Source organism: Haemaphysalis longicornis, unplaced genomic scaffold, assembly GCF_048455015.1.
Source record: "Haemaphysalis longicornis isolate Haplotype H1 unplaced genomic scaffold, Haemaphysalis longicornis Haplotype H1 scaffold_1, whole genome shotgun sequence".
In the NCBI taxonomy this organism is placed as follows: Eukaryota; Metazoa; Arthropoda; class Arachnida; order Ixodida; family Ixodidae; genus Haemaphysalis; species Haemaphysalis longicornis.
In genome coordinates this window covers 197,427,960-197,447,750 of record NW_027526203.1, presented here as the reverse complement: position 1 = coordinate 197,447,750, position 19,791 = coordinate 197,427,960, and the positions used below count along the sequence as shown (strand labels likewise).

The window sequence follows — 19,791 nt, the reverse complement described above, 5'->3', positions numbered from 1 at the left end:
GTTTTTTTCTTGACGCGAACCCTGTCATACATTCCTTCGGCGGACGCGCGGACGTCAGCAGGCACAGATATTATACCAGCTTCGACCGATTTTGTCGTGTGCATCGCCTTTCGTCGCATTTGATACAGGTAGGCGGACTTTGTAAATCATCGCGCACCGCTGTTCGGCTCGGAGAGCTTCGTCTGACAAGCGCTCCGATCCGTTCGGCGCACCCAACATCCGTGCGGCGACGGAAGAACTGAACACGTACGGTAGGGGATTCGTAATCAATGGTCCAGTGTTTATCGTGATCAGCTGTTCCCCGGACAATTTGTATTACCTGTCATTTGAATCGCGCTTTTATTACTTGCTGATGAGGGGGCAGAGACCTGACGGAAGTACCGGAGACGAGCACAGTTTTTTTTTTCTCTCTCTTTCGAACCTGGAGGGCTTTACGCCTTTAATCGATGCTCATCTGAGCAACGCGTTGCTCCCAGCGTGTGGGAGTGCTCTAATTGCGTCGTCACCTGAATGCTTAGTGTTGCAAATCGTCAAAGCTTGTAGTCTGTCGCAGACACTTCTGAGTAAGCATAAAAAAAAGCACAGCAACGGAGGCGCCTCGCCTGCGTGTCCCACTTTACCTGTGTGCGCTTGACAGGTGCCTTCTTTTCCTGGGCCGCAAGATGGGCTTCCTCGATTGAGTTCTGCGCTGCGCATGCTTTCTGAACTCCAGTGGTAGCACAGAGTGTGGTTATTAATTGTGCGTGTGGATTGCCACCGTTGGATATTTGTAAGTGTTTCGCACTGTTGCTCTTTTCCGGCAACAATCATAGTTGTCACAAAAACTTGGGAATTGTACGCGTATTCGGCGGTCCGAGCGGACAGTTCACCAGCCTAATGCGATACTTTTGGCGCCGGTTTCTTTGGAGGCCATAAAGTGCGCCTTTGCAGTTAGAGGTAGCTATGTCCCGATACGAATCTGAACTGAACACGAGTGTAAAAATTGCATCTAGGCGTTGGATCTAAACCAAAGACGATGTTTTTAGCCGGAATGAAAGCGTAGCCGAAACTTGAATGATTATCATTTTGATTAACAAGAAAGGAGTGACGTTCACCGGGAGCTCTCTCGGTTTTTCGTTAGTTGTACCTTCTTGCGCTTCGATTTCTGAATACGATACCTACGCCAAGGATGCAGGATTAGGTCCCCTCCCGCAAGAGCCCGCATCCCGTCGGTTCCGCCACCGCTTCCAGGAAACGGCAACTTGGGATAGCTTGGCTGCCACGGTTCCTCGCAAGGGTTCATATGAAGACTGAGGAAATTAACTCTCGGACAATGAATACACCGTCGTTACTGGGTTGCATTTGAAGAGGAAACTCCGCCGCACTTAGACGCCAAGTTAACCACTGATCAGGTCTTCACGGTTAGTGTACCCATCGAGAAGACAAGACAACCTGAACAGAAAATTAGGCCGAGTTGCGCTTAACATGGTTGAAAAAGTCCGCATCGGTGCCAGGGTGGACGTGTTGGCGGTTGATGTGACCACAGTGGTCACATGGACTCGTTGGAAGCAATCACAGTTTTAGGAGACATCCGCACGTTCTTCCTTGGGAAGAAACAACGGCTGGCGTCATATCCGACGTGAACCTACAGATCAGCGACTGTGACCTAGTGCGATTTCACTCGTCAGCAGTCCGTATCGTGGGCATTCACCTTAGGTCACTGGCGGCGCGTAAAGGTGGTGTTCCAGTACCGACACCTTTAAATGTGTATTCTACGTGCGATATCGTGTGCGACCGTATTGGACGCCGCTCCTTCAATGCCACAAGTGCCGGATGCTAATTCATGTCAGGGCTGCTAGCAAGAATGACGTAGCCCGGAAGCGGTGCGCTGATGCTCTTGACATATGTGCTGGCTGTGAAGGCGTGCAGATCGGATCGGCCCTCATGATCCAATGAGTGCCCGAAAATGACGCATTAGCGACGAGTTCTGCGAAGTATGGTCAGAGACCACTGTGCCCGCAGAGAGGCTGCAACGTCCGTTCGGCGTCGTCGCCCACGCTCCAGTCAGGAGCGTCGACAGTCACGCGGTACATCACGGCACAACGACTTGCCAACCGCACCGGCCCCACCCTCGTTACCACCCCCACCAGTGCTGATACAAGAAACATCACGAACCTCTTCGCCGGGCTAGCGCTCCATCCGAAACTTCTGCCACCAACAAGTCGGTCAGTGGTCTAGAGACTCAGTAATGAGGTCTTATGACGGCTTAAACAGTTGCTGAACGCTATGTAAAGGCTGATCGCTGGTCTGCAAAGCCAATCCGTGAGAATTGCGGTTCTAGATGTGTTGGGACCACTCATTGAGATACTTCAGTCATTTATCATGGCGTAACTAAGAAGTACACAAAATATTTTGAAGACAGTCTTCGCAGTACTTTTGTGATAACAATGACAATGGAACGCGAAAGGCCTGCGAACGTGAATGTCTGACTTTCGTCAGCGTATGTTTAAATCAGGGTGTCGAAGCGAAAAAATTAGCAGTGGCTTAGCTCGGGTATGCCAGGATATACGTAGCGTGAGCTAAGGTTCAGCTGGTTATTCTTCGGTTTCCTGGTTGTCTAGGATTAGCTGATTATCATGCTTACTGCTGCTAAAACGATTTACAATCCAATCTCGTCCCGTCCAGTCTAGTCCAGTCCGGTCCAGACCAGTCGAGTGACCAGTCACTGCTTCTCGCGCATGCGCAGCACGGCTCTCCAGTAGCCACGCGAAACGGCTATCAAGCGGCTCCGGCACAGCGTCAGACTTGGCTACTGCAAAACGGAGGAGCACAGCAGCGCACGTGCCGGCGCCAGTGCGTCTGCCGTGGCTATGACGTCACTCCTGTGGAATCCGCAGACCGGCCAATGTGCAGACCCGATTCTCTACACACCCAGACTCCAATTGGATTATATTTCCAATACAATACAATTTAATCCAATCCAAACCAATCAAATCCAATGCTCCTCGCGCTTGCGCAACACGGCCAAGGTGCAAGCAAAACTGCTCAACCTCGGCCAGTGTAGCTTATGCTACAAAAAGTATATGGTTAGAGTTCGGGATACTTCATTTCGTTCCAGTTTAGTTCCGGATAAATCACCTGTACCGAACCGGGTCGCCGGGTTAAATTATTGCAGACTGTAAAAAAAAATTAGGTAATTTCAGGCAACCGTGGAGGCAAAGTACAAGGTTTTTTTCAAAAGTGTGCCTCCTCCTAATAAAAGTCGTGGAATTTGGACGTCAACTTTAATCGATTAAGTGAGATATTAGGAAACAAAGATGAAGCAGTCACGATTTACCAGCTATTTTCTCACCCAGCTCTCACGTCGTCATAGTGAATAGGGCGGCCGCCAACTAATGCCACCGCCAAAAAACCTGACTACGGTTTAGTGGTGCGTCTGGTCCTGTTTGATTGTACCGGTTGATTTCTAACAAGGAGTTGACAGACCGGTAACTCTGTTTTAGTATTTCCTCTTTTTCGTCACTCCTGCCGGTTTGTAGTGTAAAATTTGAACGTTTTTGGTTGTTCGTTATCCTTTTTTTGGTGAAAATAACTTCCTCTGAAGTGAGAAAGGAGTTGAAACGCCATAGATCTTTCAAATAACACATGACATTTTGTCTTCGTGGCCCCTTTAACATCCAAAACAAAAATACACGCACTCGCGCGCGCAAACAGCACCAACCTTCGTCTCATCTCTTTGAAATCGTGCTTGTGTAAACTCATGGAGAGCATGGTAAACGCGGGATTAACTTTGTGTCTGGAGGAACACCAGCTGCTGGCAGCGACACAGTACGGCTTCCGATCTGGCCTGTCGACGCAAGACGTGTTACTCCGCCTTCGAGAAGACGTGCTAACCATCCTCGTGCCGTGGTCGGTGTTGACATCAGGAAGGCTTTTGACACGGTTCCGCATGGCGCGGTTCTCACCAAGACCCGCGAGCTCTGAATACGCGGGACGCTCTTTAACTTCATCACAGCCTTCTTGCAAAGTCGCACCTATCAAGTCCACATAGGCCAGACGACGTGCACTAACTACCAGAACAACATCGGGGTGCCTTATGGCTCAGTTATTGCGCCAACCCTATTCAACATTGCCATGCATGGCTTCCATCCAAGTTGGAAGCAGTAGCCGGACTCAAGTACGCCATTTAGCTGAGGTCGGTGCACTAGAGGCCACGCTCCAACAGGCCCTGGAGAAACAGGCGGCGAAGGAGGCCTACCGACTGCGGATTGGAAGCGAAGAGATATCGATGAAACCGTCCATCAAAATTCTAGGTATCTACTTAAACGAGAATTACACCGCATCTACCTGGTTCCAAAGGACGATAAAGACGTGCAAACAAATTCTTCACGCGCTCAAATGTATTTCAAACTGTGCTCGAGGAGTCAATGAAATGGAGATGAGGCAGATCGTGCAAGCACTTCTGGTATCTCGCAATCTACACGGATTTACATACCACCCTGTCAACCGCACACAGAGGCTTGAACTCGAAAGGTTGCTTAACGAAGCGCGGCGAATCGTCGCAGGACTTCCCCGCTACACCCGCCTCGAAGCGCTCAATAGCTGCAGCCTTCTCATCGACTTGTCCAAGATAACTGACACTCATTGGAACACGCAAGAAGCCCGGCTTCGCGTGACAGAGGCCGGCCGTGACACCCTTCCCCGACGCCAATGATCTACCATTACCCCCGCAACACACACCTCCGTGGGACCATCACGGGCGGCAAGCCACTACCCGCTCACATGGGCCCTCATCACTGCGCGAAGAGCAGCCTATGCATGCGAAACGTCACACCATTTCCACACAAGCGGCACTTGCGCATGAGCGTGTCATCTGCACAAATATAGCCGTGCCCGCGTCAACCGTTTCACACATCGTATACGCCACGGCCTGGCTCGACGAAATTACTGGGCTTCAAGGTCGCCGTCACCACGTTTGTGACACTCCAGCCCGAAGCCCACAAGCTGAACTGCAGGCCATCTCTGACTATCTCGATGCAGCTGTTTAGGAAGACCTAGTGAGCTCCCTAGTGCACCACAATCTATACACGCACTCGCAAGCAACGTATCGAGCCTGTGATAATGTGGAATTTACCAGTCCCGTCACCAAAGCCGTTCGCCGCAAAGTTCTGGAGCTCAGAGAATCAAGTTGCTACTTCACACTTCACGGGGTACCATGGCACGCGCGCATTTACTCTCCGTGCTAGCTCGGAACCCCTCCCTAGCCGTGACGACGGCGTCCTTGCCCGTACCTCGAGAAGAAACCGACCCCACAACTGAAACACTGATAAATCGAGCCCGCCGGAAAGCCTACCTTGCGGCGACGGCAAGTCCACTCCGCATCCCTGCTGTCCCTCCCTCTGAGTTGTCGCGGCTGGAAACTGTAACCGTACGACAAATTCAGACGGGTACGCTGCTACGCCGTTTTTGCTCCACTGCTTTCATCGCCGTGGGGCCCCTCCCAACGTCCCGAGCACCTGCACCGCTTGCCATGCTAGGGCTGACCTACAACATCTAGTGTGGGCCTGCCCTCGCTACAGCACTTCTCGGTACCGTGCTCATGTCAACGTACGATCAATAGCATGGCCTACGTCTCTCCAGTCCTGGTCCTTCCCGCCGCCTGAAGCGACTACTGCGTGCGCTATTAGGTTGTGGCGTGCGCTGCTGCTCTTCATCCTGGACCCCGCAGCATTAATCTTCGGTGACCAGCTTTTCGGCGATGCGCAGGAGACGACACCGACTGCGACTCCCAGCGACCGAAGAGTTGCCTCCAGGCCGCTGACACAGTAAATGTCCCATTTACCCATCCCCCTTCCCTAAAACTTCCCCTACCAACCCCACGACCGTCCATAGCAGCACCCAAGCGCAACGAAATGGAATAAACGCCTTTTCACTCGCCCACGCACACCAGCGCGTTCGCTCGGCCCGTGAAGGGCAGCTTTTCCAGTGAGCCAATTTGCCTGTAGGACAGATCGGGGGATGTCTCGCATTGCATGCGGCGTAAATAGGCCGTGCTCCCGTGGCACGCCGCCAAGATATAATTAAACGACGTGAATGTAGAGTAAAAATGGTACATCAAGACTGCGTAGCTATGCAAAAAATCCATCATGGTACATAAAATGCGATTGATGCGCACGGAGTCTGGTTGGGTGCTCTTAAATTGACGAATTAATTCATCGGAAGGGGGAGAGCTTTTGTTATGGTGTGTTTTGCTGCCTATTAGGGTGTTTGAAAACCGGTGTGTGCGGATTATTAGCTAGATGCGCAAAATATTTGCCTATGAATGATTCTGCGCCTGTAGAATCAGGTTCTACTCACGCGCCGTCACGTCCACCTGTCACGCGATATGACGCCAACGCCGCGCAAACCAGGCTGGCCGCTGGCAGCGTGCTGAGGTATGGCGTGGTGGTAACCCACTCGGTTCCTACTATGGACACCCGGTTACGATTCGAACTCCAATGTACCCATTTTTTTTTTCAAGCTAATTGATTTGCTTTATCGAAATTAATCCACATGCGCACTTTGGGACAATCCGACATTTCCGTTAATGTTTTTTTTTCTTTTGCACGGGCTGCCATTTCCTGTACTGGACAACGCCGCTTTTTCACACATTGGGACAATTACGGCTTTCGCCTTGAAGCAAATTTCCCCTAGACAGCAGTGTAGGGAAGAGGTGAGCCTGTAAAATAAACTGGTGTACTGCCTCAGAGAACGAAAGACCTTATTGCGAAATCGAATTGGCCGAGTTGTCGAATACGATAGGGCAGATATTGAAGAAACGTTACAAAATGAGGAAAACTTGAAGGCAGCTAGGAAACAGCTGAAGGCTAAGAAGTTGAAGGCAACTAGGAAGAAAGGGGTAGAATGCGTGCAGTCAGAGATGAAATTGGTAACATTAAAAGTTGTACGCCAGCAACCTCCGGCCGGGAGACATGTACTGTAAGGAATAACTCGTTTGGCGAGGTCACTAAAGACGAGGCAGACAAGGCAGTGAAGGGGATGAAGAAAGGAAAAAAAAAAAAAAAACAGCAGGAGACGACGGGACAACTGTGGATAATATTGTAGGATGGAGGGGGCATTGTAGTAGAGAAGCTCGCAAACTTATTCTCGGATTGCTGCAGAACATGAAAGGCACCCGCGTATAGGCCGGAAAAATGCCCACATAATTCTGATCCACGAGAAGGGAGATGCCAAAGAGCTTAACTGATGGTTCGGCATACAGACCCATCAGCCTGCTGTCGGTTGTGTACAGGTTATTTACGAAGGTAATAATTAACCGAATCAGCGATACGTGATATTATCAAAAACCAAGAAGCTGCATATAGCAAATGCTACTTTTTTTGTCGAGTATATTTTCTCTATCCCAAACGAAAAGGCATCACTTAAAACACTTTAAACCGAAGCGGTTTTGCTGATAGCACTCTAGAACTTTTGAAATCGGAGTTTTTGGGTCTATCAGCCATACGTGTCTTGCCAAGAGGAATGCTGGTAGCCATGGAAGTGAGCCGTGCTGCAACATGCATTTTTAACTGTACGCGAGACGAAAAGAGATGTTTAAAACATTATCCCCGAATAAAACAACAATAATGTGCAGTATTTTCTCTTTACTTGTGCGGTTTTTGATTCACGCATTGAAACCGGCAGAGTTGTTTGGGCACGTACGGTAGTGCCACGTTTTGACGCTACATGGCGCCACCTTTCAGACTCGAAAAAGTTTAGTGCTAAATCAAAATTATTTCCGCGTGTTTATTTGGAAATGCCTTGCGGTTACCCCACTATATAAAACGCTGGATTTTATATGAGCTAGAGGACATGCACTCCACAAAAAATCGGTTGTCTGACCCTTTAACAGAGGATCAGATCCATGTCGTCAATCGTATGGATCAATCGATCAGAACCACGTCACCATGCCGTATATGTGCTGAGCATAATAAACCCTTTTTTGTTCCATTTATACATTACGAAAAAAGCGTTTGATTCTGTAGACACCGCTATTGTACTGGAAGCATGAAGGACCAGGGAATAGAGGAGATGTACGTGAGACTTTTGGAGTACGTACGCAAAAAAAAAAAAAAAATGCACGGGTATGCTATAATCCTTCACAAGAAGAGTGGAAAGCTCCCGAATAGGAGGAGAGTAAGAAGACACGGGGATACCATCTCACCGAAATTATCCGCAGTTCGTCTGGAAGGGGACTCCGGAAGCTTGAATGGGGGAAGTCAGGGATGTGGGTGGGTGGAAAAATACTTGAGCCACTTCAAGTTTGCGGATGTTATTATGTTGTCTAGTGAATCAGGAAAACAAATGCTCCAGGAACTGCACTCAGAAAGCTCCGTAATAGTATTAAAGATGAATGCCAAAAAAAATCGAAAGTGATGTTTTACGGCCTTTACGTAGCCAACAAATCTCGTAGTGTTTTTTTTTCCCCCCGCTGTCCCGTTTAGCGCAACTGTTAACGCAAAGCTCACAAATGGCCTGTTTTCTGAACTCGAACGAGTATGGTGTCCTTTGTAAATTTCGAAGGTTTTTTGCTTGCCGCTCCAACTAGAGTAGCGTATTTAGTGACACTAGCTCCAACCATATAAACAAAGAGGAAGCCGTGCTTCTTGCAATTCTGTCTGCTGTCTCCCTCTTTCTGTGTATGTAATCTCTTTTAAGGGGCTCTCACCTGATCACATTTCTGTGGGACTTACTAATTCATGACTCACTTGCTTAAAAACCGTCGTGCACCGGTACTAAAAGTTTTACGGGTCCATGAAAATCTTCCTAAAGTCCTAGTTTGCTTCATTTGGGAATATATTTTTCTTTACTGTAATGAAAAGGTAAAACTCTGGCTTGCTAGACAGCGAGCGCCGTCTAGTGCATGCAAACTAGCTAAACTAAGATGTGTTTATTGCTGATTTTTTTATTTCAGTACAGAAGCGATATATTTCTAAAATGAGCAAACTAGGCCGTTGGGAACAATTTCATGGATCCGTAAAACTTCTTGTATCGGTGCACGATGGTTTTTAAGCCCCTGGGTGATGAATTGGTAAGCCCCCTAGGACCCTAGGAATGTGGTCAGGTGTGTCCCCCTAATCGTATTCATGCATGGAGTTTCATTTGCACATGCATCATGTCTGATCCGGGACAGCCCGTGGCGTAGGAGTCCTAGTAGTCATTGATCTAGAACAGGGATCGGCAACCTTTTGAGGCGGAGGGCCGATTTGCATGAAGTCGACACGGAGGGGGCCAGATGGCAAATAAGGGGCGGAGGAGGGGGGGTACTTCGCAGGCAAAAGAAAAAATATACTAAACTGGAAGATGCCATCTGGAAGCGATCTTTCTTTGCTCCTGTCTAACCCCATTTGAGGTCAAAACTGCATTGTCAGCCTTCAGATAGGAAGTGACAAGGGTGGGTGGGGCTTCTGAGGTCGTTTCGGGGGCCGCACAACACTTCTTCGCGGGCCGCAGGTTGCCGACCCCTGGTCTAGAATGTCCTGCCTATGGGTTCGTCAGCATTAAGCAAAGCTGGCTATATTCCACCTGGGAAGGAACAAAAACGTCTCCCTGTTTTCATTCGCGCCAGTTTGCATGTACAGTCATGGACAAATGAAATACGAACACGAAATTATGAACCAGAACACGCGAAATTGCAAAAATACTGCTCGTTGGGGTCCAGTAATGGCGCGCTATTGGCATATTATTTGGAAAGCCACATTTCCCAACCTGGTTTTTATAAATAAGCCACGTGTCAATGACTTGCATGGAAAGAAGTCGTGCTATTTGTGTGTTCTAGTTCATATTTTCGGGTTCTTGTTTCATCTGTCCATAACTGTACGCTCTGCATTCGCGCCCACGAGTGGGACCGTTTCCAGGCCACCCTATGCTGCCATGTAGGGGCCGGAGTCTTTAGCCCTGTCCACACACAGTTCATTTCTACAGTTGTTGTTCGCATGCTCGAACGTGTAGATCGACCCCCGAAATCGTCGGAACCCTGAACCCGGGACAGGGGTTCCAGATGCTCCAGGACGCGAACTGATTTTCACAAATCCTGCTCCAACAAAAGGTACGCACCAAATCAAGCAGCTGGCCAACCATCGTGGCCGTGTTTTTATGTCCGGGCAGCGACGCCCATCAGTGCCGCCTGGAGACAAGAGATGGCCTCGGTGCTTTTGCTGCTGCTGCCCTTTTCTGGCTCCCCGGAACGCTCCCGGTGGTCCCGGCGGTGACGGGTACAAATGGTTCCGTGCGCGACTGCCATTGCTTTCGTCGCAGCCCCGCGGCCGCCGTGTGGGTCCCAGCCTGTCGCCCAATCAGTCGCCTTTTCTCGCGGGCCTTCTTTGGCCCGCTCTGGCCTTCATCGCCCTTTGGTTTTTGCCCCTCCTGTCTTGGCGCTGTTGCACTCTTCTGTTTTCTTTGATTAACACGCTCTTTGAATTGCCTTGGGTGCCTTCTTTGTACTTTCTCTTTGCTCTTAGTATTCGCCCTTACACACTCGCAGTGTGTTTTCACCTTCGGCGAGGAGCCGTGGTCGGTTTGACGCGCATCTTTTATACTAGTCTTCTCGACAGCGAGGCGTTCGTGGCCTGTTTGTAGTGGCGAAGTTTTTGTTTTTCCCGGGCATGCTGCTCGTGTGCAACAGCTGGCCGTCTGTGCACCACGGGCACGACTATGCGCCCAAATAGCCGCGTAGATTCAGCGCTGGAGCGTACCTGCAGGATGTCTCCCGCAGATGCTGAAGCGGACAGGCGCAGTATCTGGCCCTCACGCGCGTGGCGCCACGCACTGGGTCATATCTGTGGTCGCCCGCGCACCAGAGAGCCGGTAATAGAGGGTCGTTGATTTGTTGCCCCGCGTGACATTGCCTGACAGATAGCAGCAGGCGAGCCTCATTTCGAGCACCTTTTAGTGGCGCTTGTTTCGCCCCAAATAGCCTCCGTTACTCGTCTCGGGCCCTCTGTCATCTTCTACCGTCTGCTGCGTTGCCCTCATGGCGGATAATGCCCGTCGACTCCCGCCCCTCCGACTTGCGCTACTTGCTCTTCCCTTTCCCCGCACGCTAGCTTCGGCGGTCCAATTTATCCCTAATCTAGCTCCATGATGGGGACACCGTATCCCGTGAGGTACGCCTTCTTCCCCATCGCATCTCCCCGTATTCTCTGCTCCGCCGTGTCTCAAGATCTCCAATTTCACGTGCGATTGCGCGGAGCGCGGGGCGGTTTGCACGCGTCATTGGCTTCCCTCCTCCTCCTTCTACTTCTGCCTTATATTTTTTTCTGCTATTGAATTTTTTTTTTCTTTGCAGATACGCGCCGTTCGGGAACATTTTTTCTTGTCATTGACTTCCGCATAAAATAAATAGGCCTGCTGTCCGATCGCTCTTTCCACTTTGATTAAATACCGCCGCTCGTTTGTATTTGTGCAGACTCATAAATTCTGGGTAACCTGGACAAAATTTCTGTTGCATTCGTGCATGTGCTTGCGTTATTAGTGTGTGTGTGTGTGTGGGGGGGGGGTGATCAGTTCCAGATTTTTCTATTCCGTCATTGTGATTGACTAGGGCCGTTAGCATGCAGGAAATCACTCTTATGGAGCTTAGCGTTCACACTTACACTGCCGGGCCGCTCGTTAAATTGCAGCTAAATTCATTTAGTTTACCACTTGCTGAACTCCATGTCAGTTTCTTTCATTCCTGTATCAGAGAAACATCACATATTTATATGTAATGCAGGTGACTCGAGTTCCCTCATAAACGAATGCCAAAAAAGCCGCAGCTCTCCATATCAAAGGTGGGCGTTATGATGTTATTTCATGACACGATGCAGTGTTGAAACTATAGCAGTAGAAATAAGTTATGCGCGCAAAAATAGTAACGTACATGCGCTTATTCTGCGTAGACGCATACATCCGCATACAACTCATGGATACATGGGCCCCATCATCGTTCCCTCGTAGACTTCATACGCGAAGCAAACATTTTCATGTTCATTTAATCACCTTTCGTCATCATCAACTCATGCCCCCTTATCTATGATCTGTGGCAAAATAAACGCTCTTTAAAAAAATAGTGCGAGCATCGAAGGCTTGCGGTGTATGGTGTATTGTATTGCGAGAGGCTGTAAAAATAATGAATGGAAAATCATCATGCTATCAACAAAGTGAAAGTACTAGTCCAAAAGCTACTCCGTGTTTCGAGCATCTGAATAGTAGGCCGTGTTCTTTGCGGAGGCCCAGTGGACAACGGACTGCCGGATCTTCGCAGGCATTTTTAATTTAAAAGTAAAAAGACGCCTTCGGCTTCTTCCAAACAGCGTGACGTCCGTGCACTCGTTCGCAGTCTCTGGCACCGCTGAAAAGAACGCCTTGAATGATTATTTGTCCAAAAATTGCTGTTCCACTATTTACCTCCGATGATCAGGTGAGCGATTCTGAAATCATTGCTTTACTGGCAACAGGATAGGTTACGACGTACTGTGGTCATATCGCCTGGCCTGGAACATCGCCAGCAGTTGAAACGGACTCCGGCCAATAAGAAGGCAAATCTGTGAAAGTTTCGCCTCATCTTTTTTTTTTTTTTTCATTGATTTTGTCCGTATAAATATTCGCGCGTTTGGCTGTTCTTTTTGTTCTTGCATATTAAACGTCGCGTGCGCTCTTTCGGCCAAGCCTTGTCCTTACGCTGTTCAACCTGTATGGAAACAACACCGCGTCGTTTATTTATGCCACCGTGTTATTCTGAGCTCAGGCGAGTTGTGGTGCAATTATCCGAGTGAGGTGATCAGTACCGACCACCTGTCCTTGCGATTGTTTTGAGTGCAGCACCACGTGCGGTATTCCAGGTATTCCACCCGCTTGAATCGCCCTAGTTGTCCGTGTAGCCGGTGCGTGCTGCCGCGAATTTTGCTTTCTGATTTCTTTGTTTCGTTGCCAGCGCGTGACCGCGCCGGGCTATTTTATCCTGTGTTGCAACGAAGCCCACTTTCCTTTTTTCGTATGCCACAGCGCCAATCTTGTTTTGATAAAGAAAGGAGGGTGTGGTCACTCCCTTTGACCGTTGTTGCTTGATGGGTAGTGTTTCCGATGTAATTCCGGTTTCTAGACACGATAGCTTTCGAGGTAGAGGCTGGGAGGGCAAACGGCGCGGCCTTAGATTCGCCGAAGCTCGACTGTGCACGTCGCTTTGTTGACTGTTGCCTCGACGCTTGTGTTTTCTTCTGGCTTATTGCGGTAAATACAGCAGCAAATAAGTCTTAAATTGTCGCCGGCGGAAGCGCTTTCGCCTTCCAAGCATGTAAGCAGATTTAAATGCCCCGAAAAAATTTTGATGAATATTTCACCGGATCAAGGACGTGCAGGTATACGGTCTCGAGGTGTCCTGTGGAGGTCACTGCCTCAAGGCGATATTTTTTGTTCCTTTTGTACCTCATAAGTTTCACCGGGGGAAGGGGGTGATATGGGATCGGAGAATATCTCAACCACGGGAGTCAGCGGAGGGACAATTGCGGCGCACAAGTTCGTTCCATCAAAGTTTGATTGCTACAAGAACCTTGCGTCGTATTAGAATACGTAACAATATTTGTCATCTTCATACTAGGGCATGTTGAGTCAAGTACTGGGGTCAAAAGTACCCCTGGATCTTACGTCAGGTCATGGATCTGCTTGCGTGTGGAGAGAGTTCCGCATACGAAAGTACTTTAATTGTCCCATTACCTGTGGCGCCAGCGTGTGTTCTTCAGCTGGTGGCACTTGCCCTCGGGCGGTGCGTATTCTTTTTCTGTGCTGGTTCGTTCGTGCTCATTGTAACTTATGGATTGTCCGTAAACTTTTTTTTTTTCATCATTGGTTGGTTAGTTTTCTTTGACATGTTCGAGAACGTTTTACTGCAGGCGAGCTGAGGGGATGCTTGCGTTCGTCTTTGGCTGCACGACAAAGACGTTTACGGCTTCTGCGACTACGGCGTCGACTGGGACGGTAGTTTCTTGTTTAGATGATGTGGTTGGCGTTGCTTTCGAAATACTACCTACACTTTCTTTGCACTTTCCGTGGTTGATAAGTAACGCCCAGGCTGTGCTCGCAAATCTCTTCCAAATGTGCTTCGAAATGGCCTCCCCCCAGTCGTCTTCTCATTTTCTTTACTGGACCGAAAATTGCCAAGTATACGCGTTTATGCTGATATATACGCGTCGTCTGGCCAGTAAGCTTGGCACGCCCCAAGATAGCGGAGCAGGCTATCTTGTGAGACAGCTGTAGGCCAAAAGCAAAAGGTGGGCGCAAACTCTGTCATCTTCCGGCGCATCCATGAAAGGCGTTGGCATAAGACTTTCCCATAAGAACTCCTTTTGAGAGCGACTTCTCCGACGTGATTTGTCGTCATTTGCCCAGCCTTCAAGCCCAAAAGTACTATCTAACAAGCTCGGACGAGGGCCGGACGTGTTGCGAGATCTTGTGAAGATTCGAAAAACGTTCCCGTCCGAGAAGGGGAAGATATATGATAGCGAAGCTTCCCGCGGTCCTCCACGCAAGGTTTTTGTTGTCCGAGAAAAAGACTTTAGGCTAGAAAGTAGTTCGTACAAAGTAAAGTCAAAGAGAGATGGAGGTGGCATTGGCTCCGGTAGTAAAGACGCGCGTGCACCAAACTAGTCAGGCTCTGGGAGTATACCCGCGACATTTTTCCCTTCGGACTGCCTGTCTTCTTTCTGACAACGTCGTCCTGCTTGTCTGGACAGTTCACGTATTTTTCGGTATCTCGTAATGCCGCCTCGCTTTCAGGCTTTCCCGCATCACCCGAAGTTGTTTCTTTTTTTTCTACCCATTTGCGTCCTGCGACGCGCTGTTCCCTGCATCCTTCCGTGGCGAGCGCGATAGGATGAATTTACGATGCTTCTTTCGGGCGATCCGGCGCAAACGGCTCGGGACTGTGCGACGATCTGGCTGCGACCGCTAGAGTGATGTAATATAGAACAGGACTCCGTCCAGCGCAACGCCTGTATATCTCTCCTTTTCTTACGGCTCGGTGTCCGAACGGAGCCTGGTATCGCCTTGAGCCCTATACTTTGTAACGCCCGTGTGCGCGGGATGCGGATGCAACTCCTCTTTGCTGTCGACTGTTTTTCGGGCATCGTCTGGTGTGATGCTCGCAAGTACGCCACTTTCCTTCTCCGCTGTGGTGGTAATGAGATGTATGCATGCAGGGTGGTCCAACTGTCATGCATCAAGAAGCTTAAAAGGACCATGAGTCGCTCGTCCTTTTTTTGAGCAAACCTGCGTTTTCGCCAAAGAGGCACCAACTCGCCAAACAACACCTTCTTCTTAACAGCACACGTTCTTGTTTTATCTGAAAAAAAAAAAAAAAATACCATCCCTTCCTGAAGAAAGTTTAGAGGATCGCGGAAGCTAAAAGTGCGTCAAACTTTCGCTGAGAGTGCGTCCATTCGATCGTCAAACCTCCAGAGACCCAAATCGCAAAGGAAGAACGAACCCATGCGACGATTTTCTGCGCACTAAGTAAACGCATCTACGAACGATCTAAATGTATGCCGACGCGTGGTTTATGAGATGGAGGTGTACTCTCGTATACTCCTTCTTCGTGATCGATGCGTATACTGGCTTATCTAGAACCGTACCTTTTTCGCGGTTTTCAAGTGACCGTTTCGACACAGTGGGAGCCCGGTTTCACGCATGCGCCGTGTGTCCAGATATCTTATCAGAGCTTTTCGCCAACGGGTCTATTGGAAACTGCATTAGTTTTTTGTCGGGACGCCATCGGCTTCAATAAAGAAGCCTTAACTTTAAAAACTAGCCTTTGATACATTGCTCTAACCCAGTCCAGCCCCGATGATGATGATGATGATGATTATTGCTATTGGTTTCCCCTTTGAAGCGGGGTGATGACATGTCATCTTGCAAAAAAGGACCAATATAACCATGTTTTACACTCTTGGTTTAATACTAGCGCTGCCTAGGGCAGGCACTAAAGCTTATTAGGCCCGAAATACTTTCTTTTCCCTGTTACAGGTGGTAACTGTCCTAGGCAATATTCCCCTCTCTGCTTTTCGTCCACCAGCATTCTAATCTTCTTTTCGTCCCCTCGACAGCCTTGAAGTTAACTTCCTCTCTGATACCCTTAAAGGGGCCCTAAATAGGTTTCTGAAGGTCGCCATTTCAATCGCGCAATCGCTAGAGTACCCCTTCACGACAATGTATACCAAATATTACACCTCTGCGTAAACCCGGGGCCGCGCAAACACGCAACAAAGATGCTTTCTTTCTTCCTTGCTCACCTACCGCTTCCTTGCCGCCACACTTGCGCGCTCTGACGTGCAATAGAGCGGTTGTGACGCACCCGTGTGACGCACGAAGCTCTCAACAGTACGGCTGCGCTATTGGTGGGCCCCGTTAAGTGCTGTAGCCAGTCAGCGTTTCCGGCTCTGGGAGAAACGCGGTTGCGCGCAGCGCTCCTGCACCGGCGGCACGGCGTATTCGTCCTGCACGGGTGGCATGGACGAATGTTTATCGTCGCCATCCGTTACACGAGCGTAGCTGAGTTTGTAGTCGTTTACAAGGTATTAATAACGCTGAAAAACTCGGAAAATCTCTGCGGGCACAAACGGCCGCTACACGCGCAACCGCGGCAAGCATCTGCCTGCTCGGTCGGCAAGCAGCCCACTGTGCGGTGTACGCACGATAACGCATACACCGCAGCAGCTAAAACTTGTCACCGCCCGCCAGTACGGGACTATTGCTGAAAATCAGTTTGCAAATACGCGAAAGGGGGTGATAGTGCAGTGAAAGATTGCGCGGGGGGTCGTCGTCGTCGCGGCCTCGCAAAGCAGTGTCTGGATGACTGCGGCGAGGCTAAGCCTTTTCACCGACCTCGGTGGGACGAGTTCACCGCGAAACGCTAACGCTAGCGAGCCGCAAGCGAGCCGCTATAGTCGTCGGTGGCAATCTTCAATTATTGTCGTTAGCGAGCATGTTGAGTTAGGAAGCCCCCTATCTTGCCTTCAAACGCTCGTTTGCGCTCGTTTCCGCCGACGCGAGCACGGCCGCCGCGAGGAGAGCCGTTCGATGCGGGCCCGCCACCGACCGACCCCGCTGAGCGGTAGTAGGCGGAGCTTGGCCGTCGTCTGCTACAAGCGTGACGTACCACCGAGCGGAGCCAATGGCTGCGCGCTTCTCGACGCAACCCTGTTTCTCTAGGTGTCACCGATCAGGTCTTGCGCCTGGTCGGTGGCGTCTCCGCATCCACAGTGCTTTGGAGGAGCGGTTAAAGAGGGAATGCGCCAGGCCTTGTTGCGGGCCCTTTTTAATGAACGATAGCTCGGCTAATACTGGACGCTTTTAAATCATTTTTGCGACAGGATGTTCTTTGGATAGTACTCCAATGATTGCGCACGTAAAATCTCAACCTTTGGAACCCTGTTTAGGGCCCCTTTAAATCTTAGGGCTTCTGGAAGCCCAGTATTCCCTTCATGTAGATTTGGATGGATACCCTCACATTCTAACACTATGTGCCGCATAGTTTCTGTTTCTTTTCCGCAGTCCACACATACCCCATCATTTTGTGAATACTTCCCCACAAAACTCTTAGTTCGCAGGCAACCTGCTCTAGCCTCAAAAAGCAAAGCACTGCCCTGGGAATTATCGTAGAAATGTTCCTTTCTGATGTTCAATTTCTCAGCCCTGTACATCTCTAACGACGTTTTAGCTTCCATTTTTTCCCTCCATTTATTCGTTTCAATCTGCCTTGCCTCTTTTTTGGTTACCTTGGCTGTTTTGCATTCTCCACTGTTCTTTCCGTATTTCATCGTTAGCCTTCTAGTCTTTGTGTGTCCACGCTTTTCAAGTATAGGTACCTAAAAACCTTAGCTGCCCACCTTCGTTGATCCATTGCCCTCAACCTCATCTCAAAGCATATTTTACTCTGAGCTTCTCTAACTTCAAACGACGCCCAGCCCATATCTCCCTGAACTGCTTCGTTAGTTGTTTTTCCATGCGCGCCTAAGGCCAAACGTCCTACCGTTCTCTGGTAGACGTGCCCCCCCCCCCCCCCCCTCCAAACACACACAAATCCCAAATAATGACACACCCTCAAACTCTCCCGCTCCACAACGTAACAGGTATGTCACTAGGGGGGTGCAACCAGCGGAACAATCGGAACAATCGGTGCGTTAACTCCATGCGAGCATTCGAGAGGTGCGATCGAACGGAACCGGAGGCAGCTCTGCGGTCGCAGGAGCATGCTCATTGGCGGCAGCTCTTCTCTGTAGCCGCCAGACGCAGAACCTAGTCCGGTGACGTCGCAGAGGCAGCGCGGAAAAGCAGTGGCTGGTGAGTCGCCACTTTTATAGGTGCGGAGTACATTAGGACCGCACAGTGTCCGTCCGCGTCCGTGCGCAAAGCATTTACAATCGCAAAAAAATCACACAGGCACCGGCAGGATTCGAGCCTGCAGAGTTAGTGTCAGCCGCCTTACCCATTGGGCTACGACCGTGAGTTAGTGCCCGAGAGTCAAACGGCGTACTCTCTCGTCTGTAATGGTGCGGAGTACCTTAATTAGGACCTCCCAAAGCCCGTCCGCGTCCATCCGTGCGCACACCACCATCAAGCGAAAATCAAGCGAAATTCGATTTGAGCCGTGAGTTGCAGCTTCATTTAGGGAATAATCAAGGTGAAACTCGCGGCTCAAATCGAATAACGGTCGGGGCGCAAATCGGATGTCACTCAAGGCGCAACTTGAATGTCATTTCGAGTTGCCGTACTCCGCACCCTCGCCATCATCCACGGAGTGAAGATGCTGCCGTTTTTCATTTCTATTTTCCCTGTAATCTAGTCTGACTGCTTGAAGTTTGCGTTAAAGTTGGCATGATTTTTATTCCGCCGCGTCAGTCTTTCAAGTGAACGGAACTTGTTCCTTACAAAACACTCCGCACGAGTGAAGTTAACCGCTTGTTGGTAGTAATTGCGTTCACAAATCGCCAATATCTTAATTTAATCTGGATTAAAATGTTTGTCAGTGTAATAAGCTCCGGTTTAAGGAAAATCTTGAGTGCAGACACAAAAACAGCGGTTTTAAAAGTGCTCACAGCTGTGGGCGCTTTGCACGGTTCCGTTTCTCGCTGCCTTCTTCAGAACAGAATTCTCTTTCGCACTCGCGCTGCTTTGGGGTGCTAAAAAGGCTCCAAGTGAAAGAAGCCTGAGGGGGATTGCAAGCGTTGCGGGTGTTCATATTTACCTGCACTTGTTGCTCTCGAACCCCATATACTGGCCGCGGGTCGCTCGTCGCTCAATTGTAGTCGCAGGACGCGCCTACGCTGCGGGGGGCTTCATCGTCGATTGCAAGAAAGCAGCGTATCCATTGAAAGAGCCACGATGTTTTATTTTTACATTCCAGGCACTTCTTGGTGGCCCCTCGAAGCTCTTATTTGCTTTCGGCGGGCGGCTTCACGAAGCCGAGTTTAGCTCGCGCGTCCCACGGGCTCCATGGGAGGGATATTAGTGGCGCCATAGCTTCCTGTGGTTTGTTCTGTTTTGAAGCAGCGTACGTTGCGCTTAAGAGTACGCGTCGCATTTCTTCTTTTAAAGGAACGCTCAAAACTTGCCCAAGCAGAGCTCATTAGCACAGTCAAACCCACGCATGTACTCACCTCGTCGTAAGTGAAAGTACCCGTGCTTATGTGTATAGGCTCCGGGTGTGTAATCTGTAAATGGCCAGAAGCGACACTTATCTTTTTATACGTTTCAATTTTATTACCATCCTAGTCTCACTCAACGTCAACAGTTTGCATAAAA

The 19,791-nt window shown here is 49.6% G+C and overlaps 1 protein-coding gene across 1 annotated transcript in view; it reads left to right on the top strand.

Annotated features, from left to right (window-relative positions):
* Positions 1-72: 72 nt before the first annotated feature.
* The window catches only part of LOC144140994 (ecotropic viral integration site 5 ortholog-like), a 295,696-nt gene continuing 275,977 nt past the window's right edge, over positions 73-19,791 (top strand). Inside the window, exon 1 of the mRNA XM_077672493.1 lies at positions 73-128. The gene's annotated coding sequence lies outside the window, so the exon portion shown is untranslated. The remainder of the gene's footprint in view (positions 129-19,791) is intronic.